The following is a 6,763-nucleotide window of genomic DNA, read 5'->3' as shown; positions in this document are numbered from 1 at the left end:
TGAGAGCAGTCGGTTAACATGGACTGGACTTTTTTTTTCAGGAGGGACTCAAAAGTTGGTGAGTAGTGATGGGAGGATGGAGAGGGTAGATATGGGAGGAGCTGGCAATGGGTGGCGAATTAATATGATCAAAATACAATGTATGAAATTCTCAAAGAACTAATAAAATATTATTTAAAAAATTATTTTGGAGGCTTTCGAGCAGCAGTTCAGCTGAGAGCCATTGGGATGAGGACACAGAAGCTTCCAGTCTGAGGAAACAAGACCAGCTGAGAAGTTGGCCAGATATGAAAAAGCAGGACTGCGGAAAGGAGTGATGACCAGTGATCTTTGCCCAGGCTGGATGTTGAAGCTCATGCCTCAGGACAGGACACCTACCGAGAACAGTGTACCAGCTACTGGGACCAGCTTTCCATCTACTTAGTGCCGTTCTGTGCCTGAACTGCTAAAGCCAGCTAACCACAAATGGCTACCCAAAGGAAACACTTGGTGAAAGATTTCAATCCATACATCACCTGCTATATCTGCAAAGGCTATCTGATCAAGTCAACAACAGTGACAGAATGCCTCCACACATTCTGTAAGACCTGTATTGTCCAGCACTTTAAAGACAGCAATGATTGTCCAAGGTGTGGCAACCAAGTTCATGAAACAAATCCATTAGAAATGTTGAGGTTGGATAATACATTGGAGGAAATTATATTTAAGCTGGTACCTGGACTATGAGAACAAGAACTTCAGCGTGAATTGGAATTTTGGAAGAAAAATAAACCTCAAGAAAATGGACAAGATGACGTGTCAAAGGTTGGCAAATCTAAAGCACATGAAGAAGGTGATGAAAACCAAGATGATAAGGACTACCATAGAAGTGACCCACAAATTGCTATCTGTCTGGATTGTTTACGAAATAATGGGCAGTCAGGGGACAATGTAGTAAAGGGTCTCATGAAGAAATTCATTCGATGTTCTACACGAGTTACTGTAGGAACTATTAAAAAATTTCTAAGTTTAAAACTAAAACTTCCAAGTTCTTATTAGTTGGATGTGCTATGCAATGGTGAAATTATGGGGAAGGATCATACCATGGAATTCATCTATATGACAAGATGGCGACTAAGAGGAGAAAATTTTCGCTGTCTGAACTGCTCAGCCTCGCAAGTCTGCTCTCAGGATGGCACTTGGTATCAGTCATACCCTATGGTATTGCAGTATCGACCAAGAATTGACTTTGGGTAGGCCAAGGGGCCCAGACTGCACTGAATGAACCCTTCACTATTTGTTTACTCATCGGCAGATTGCACAGTGAGCGGTGTGTGGACTTGAGAGACACGATCTGATTTTCAGCATGCACATAAGGCCATTGTCTGTCTCGACATTGTCAGTTTCCTTCATGTTGTTTCTACTAGGAGCAATCTAAGTGCCCTTCTGCTACTGACCATCTGCATAAGATATTTGTCTCATTTCACAGTGTGCAAAGCACGGCTGAAATCATCTAGGAGTACAGCCGTGACTCTGCTTTCTCAATGTTTTGCTTGCCTGTTGCAAGATTGTTCTAATGTTAATTACACTAGTAAAATGGCTCAATCCTTGTGGTGTTGCAGTTTTCACATACTTAATACTTTTATTCTTGTTAAAATAGAGTACTGTACAAGAACTAGTATAATTATATCTTGAAATTATTTTGTATAAAAATATATTTAGAAGAGTGGTTTCTGAGCCACTGTCCTATTCTTGGTAAACTTTTATGTAAAAAAGAATAAACGGCCAAAAAAAATTATTTTGGAATGTAGAAACAAATCCTTAATTTTCCACCAACCACGGGGCTAAGAATGCTCTCAAATAGCATCTGAGATTTCCCATCTCTGCTGTCACCAGCTTCCCTGATGTTGCCTCCAATGCATTCAAAAAGTGTCTTCATTCATGGCTTTCTTAGTTCTGGTACTATAAAAAGTTCATAAAATTGCTACTTCATTAAGACACTGAATTGGAGGAAACCTAAATCTATATTCCCAGGCCATGGCACTTGTATCAGGCTTCAGAATAAACTATCTCTTACCACTTTGAAGTGAGAGTTGTATTTTTGCATCAACAAAAGACTCCAAATACATGCGCGCGCGCGCGCGCGCGCGCACACACACACACACACCCCTACACACATTAGAGAGTCAGACATGTTTATTGTCCTGATCTCACTAGGAGGAACTAGGAATTACATGGATACCTGACAGGCAGATATGGAAATAAGAAAGCAAACTTTTTTTTTTTTTTTTTTTTAGGTTTTTGAGACAGGGTTTCTCTGTGTAGCTTTGCGCCTCTCCTGGAACTCACTTGGTAGCCCAGGCTGGCCTCGAACTCACAGAGATTCACCTGGCTCTGCCTCCCAAGTGCTGGGATTAAAGGCGTGCGCCACCACCGCCCGGCCTGTTTTTCTTTTTGTTTTGTTTTTTTCCTAAAGACTGACAGCTTGAGACAATGGCCTGGAGGGTGTTTTCCTTCTCCCTAGAAACCCCTTGCCAACAGGCCATCAAGGCCAGACCTGAGCCTGTGTGTACAATATTATGAGCTTGTCAGCTTCCCCCCTTTTTTAAACTAATCAAACTTAAAGTAAGGGGGAAAGACCCCCTACTCCAGCCTGACAAAGTCCCTTACAACTTCAGAAACCCTTGAGATGAATGGATTTAGGCTTCCAGAGTCCCCAGCTCTACTTGGCAAATAGTGTTTCTCTGTGTGTGATTCTGCCCTTTAATAAAAATGTTTTTCATCTGTTGATTCTGCTTTCTGAACCTGGGATTTTCTCTGATGATACCTGTTTTTTTTTTTAATTTAATTTAATATTCCGCCTCTAATTATTTAACTGTCAGAGAAAACAAACTCAATCAGGACCTCTAGATGATAACACGATAACAATAAACTGTACACAAATACTAACTTATCACACATGTCCCAAGCATGCATAGTTTTCTAGACTGTATGAAAAGAGAAAAAAGCAGCACAGGAGGTAGCTCAGCTGGTGGAGTGAATGTTTAGCATCATACTTGAGCTCTTGCTTCCATCCTTAGGACTGACTAAAGCACGTGTCGTGGCACATGCCTATAACCTCACTTCTTGGGAGGAGGAGGCATGGGAGAATTAAAAGGTCAAGGTCATCCCCAGCCACATAGAGTTTTGGGACAGTCTGACTACATTAGACTCTGTCTTGAGTCAGGGTGGAAAATTCTAAAAAGAAAAGAGAGAGAGAGAAAACACTGTTGACATAGGCCTGTAATCCTAGCTAATTGAGAAACAGGGACCTGAGAAATTTCAACTTAGGTACAGAGTGAGTTTAAGTCCAGCCTGAGCAACATAGTGTGACCTTGTCTCAAAAACTTATAAAGAAGGTTTGATTTAGAGATGAGTGTGGAGGGCTTACCTTGCCTGTGCAAGACCCTAAATTCAATCCTTAGCAAAAGTTGGAAAAAAATCAATAATGTTGTTTTGTTTTGTTTTGTTTTATTTTAGCACTCTTCTTTGCCTACTAGGCCTTGCCATGCTCTATCCCTCAGTAGTAGTATCTCAGGTGCCATTAGTAAATTGCTTAAGAATTTGTGGATTGTAGGATTCCCAGGTGGTACCAAAATCCCTCATGGAGATGTGTATATATGCATGTGGAGGCCAGAAGTCAATCTCAAGTGTCATTCCTCAGGCTCAGTCTATTTGATTTTTTGAGACTATTTCTCTTTGGCCTGGTGCTAGCCAGTTTAGTTAGACTAGTGAGCCTTTGTGATCCTCTTGTCTCTTCCTTTCCAGCATTGGGATTACAAGAACATCCCACATCTGACTTTTTGTGTGGATAGTGGAGATGGAACTCAGGACTTCATGCTTGCATGGCAAGCACAATACCAGCTAAGCTATTTCCCCACCCCTTCTTTTCTGTCTTAAGAACTCAGATCCTTTTGAGAGACTCACAAGAGTAATGAGCTTCCATCTCAGGCAAATAAATGCTTCCCACAATTTTGATCACTTCAGTGCTGCAGTAGAGGAACTTGAAGCTCAGTGTCTACAGACTGAAATTCTGCATCATTTGCTTATGTGGTCATGTTGGGCAAAAAAAAATTAATTAATTATTAATGTCATTATCTGGGGTAGCAAGATTACTCAGTAGGTAAAGGTGCATGCCTCCCTGAACCCATGGCCTGGAAGGAAACAACCAATTCTTGGAAGTTGACCTCTGACCTCCACAACTGTACCCATTTCTTTCACTGCAATAAATAAATAAGTGTAACATTTTAAAGAAAATAAGGAGCCCATGCCCAACACTGCCTGGATGGCCACAAACCAGAAGCTAAATGGCTCAAGAGACATAGTATTGGTGCCAAGCTCCATCGTCATCAGAAAGGCTTCCTCCAGTACCTGATCAGAGCAGATGCAGAGACCCACAACCAAACATTAGGCAGAGTTCACAGGACCTGCAGAACAGGGGAGAAAGGATTGTAGGAGCCAGAGGGGTTGAGGACACCAGGAGAACAAGGCCCACAGAATCAACTAAGCAGGGCTCATAGGGGCTCACAAAGACTGAAGTAACAATCACAGATCCTGCATGAGTCTATGCTAGGTCCTCTGCATATATCTTATGGTTGTTTAGCTTGGAGTTTTTGTGGAACTCCTAACAATGGAAATGGGGGTGTCTCTGACTCAGTTGTCTGTTCTTGGGACCCTTTTCCTCCTACTGGATTGCATTATCCAGCCTTGATATGAGGGTTTGTGCCTGGTCTTATTGCATCTTGTATATCTTTTAGGGTGATATCCCTGGAAGGTCTGCTCTTTTCTGAAGGGAAATGGAGGATCAGGAGAACTGGGGAGAGGGAAGCTGTAGGGGACTTGGAGGAGGAGAGGGAGAGAAGGCTGTGGTCAGGATGTGTTGTATGAGAGAATAAATAAAAAGAAAAAAGAAAAAGAATGGTAATATATTCCCTCTCTATATTGTTGATTGATTAAATACCATGCAAAAGGTTTAGGACAGCATATATAAAATAGGCATTTAAAAGCTGCTTTTGCAGGGTTGGGTATTTAGCTCAGTGGTAGAGCGCTTGCCTAGCAAGCACACGGCCCTGGGTTCAGTCCTCAGCTCCAGAAAAATTAAAAACAAACAAACGAAAAAGCTGCTTTTGCTAAAAAAAAGCACTGACTTCTCACCTAGACCCATAACTAGAATAAACACAGGTTAAAAGTCTGACATTTCTACCTCTATTTTGTGTCGATCGTCTTCAATTTGGGTCACTAGATTATCTCTACAGATTGGCATGTATGGCAGTTTAAAAGAAAATGGTCCCCAAAGGATGTGGCACTATTAGGAGGTGTGGCCTTGTTGGAGAAAGTGTGTCACTGTGGGGGTGGGCTTTGAAGTCTTTTGCTCAAGCTTCCCTCAGTGTGACTGTCAGTAGATTTCCTCTTGCCTACAAGATTAGGACTCTCAGTGACCCCAGCACCACATCTGCCTGAAGGCCACCAAGCTCCTTGTCAATGATGATAATGAACTGAACCTTTGAAACTGTAAGCAAACCACCCAATTAAATGTTTTCTTTATAAGAGTTGCTGTGGTCATGGTGTATAGCAAGCTTTCTTGTCAGACTATCTTTGGACTGCCAGCCCACAAATAATGACCCGAGACTTATTAATTACAGGAGCTTGGCATTACCTCCCTTCCATCTTTCACCTCCTGTCTTCTCTCTGTGTCTGGCTGGTGACTCCACCTTTCTTCTTCCCAGAGTCATCTCTGTCTCTGGAAGTTCCACCTATAACTCCTGCCTAACTATTGGCCATTCAGCTTCTTATTACACCAATCACAACAATACATTTTCACACAGTATACAAATATCCCACAACAATGGTGTCTCGTCACAGCAATAAAAACCTTCATTAAGATAGCATGTATCACTCAAAGAATTTTTGCCCCCCTTCATGACTGAAGGCATATAGTTAAGCTGTCCTTAATCTACAAGCACCATGGGTCTCAAGAACAGCAGACGCAGGCAGGACAGAATCTATAGCCAGATGAAGACTGAAGGGTTAATTGCCTTGAGACTCAGGTGGACTGAGAAGCTCTGCACAGGAAAATTGACCTGACTGGTAATACCTGTTATAAATAAGGAGATTCACATACAAAACCCACTGGTATCTACCACTTCCAGACTGTGGGGGAACTGACCTGAAGATCTATATCATAAATCCTGTACCAAAGTCTCAACCTCTCAGTGATCTTTCCTCTCTCCCTTTACCCATCGCCTGCTCTTTTCTGAGACCCATATCATCAAGAGCATGGCAGCTCATGGAGTTTACTAGGGCTTATCAGACTTAAAATTTCTGGGGTTTTGGTGTGCCATATAAATTCTGTTTGGATCTTCTCCATCATATGCCTCTCTCCTCTCTTTCACTATCCTTCTACCTCCCTCCCCGTCTCTTTCACTACCCTTCTACCTCCAGAGCAGAGGTCTTTCACCACTCAACCATGAGACATCCAACATCTACACACCAAGGTAAGGACTGGGTTCAGTCTTAGGGTACCCTAGACTGACACCCTTGTCTAGACCCCAGGGCTCCTCCAGCTTTGCTTGCTAGGTTGCCAAAATTGAGGGCACTCATTTCAGATATGGTCACTCATTTCTGGCCACTTGTGCTTGTAGGTGATGACTGACTACCAGAAAGGAGTCTTGCCATAAACTGACCTAAAATATGGTCCCAGATCCCCATTCCTACATACTTTTGACTTGCTTTCAAACAAAACTCA

The 6,763-nt window shown here is 42.2% G+C and overlaps 1 pseudogene; it reads left to right on the top strand.

Annotated features, from left to right (window-relative positions):
• Positions 1–268: 268 nt before the first annotated feature.
• On the top strand, positions 269–1,774 carry LOC102907390 (polycomb group RING finger protein 5 pseudogene; annotated as a pseudogene).
• The last annotated feature ends 4,989 nt before the right edge of the window (positions 1,775–6,763 follow it).

Source organism: Peromyscus maniculatus, chromosome 7 (genome assembly GCF_049852395.1).
Source record: "Peromyscus maniculatus bairdii isolate BWxNUB_F1_BW_parent chromosome 7, HU_Pman_BW_mat_3.1, whole genome shotgun sequence".
Lineage (NCBI taxonomy): Eukaryota > Metazoa > Chordata > Mammalia > Rodentia > Cricetidae > Peromyscus > Peromyscus maniculatus.
The sequence above is the reverse complement of the archived record's forward strand: the minus strand, read 5'-3'. Positions and strand labels throughout refer to the sequence as shown.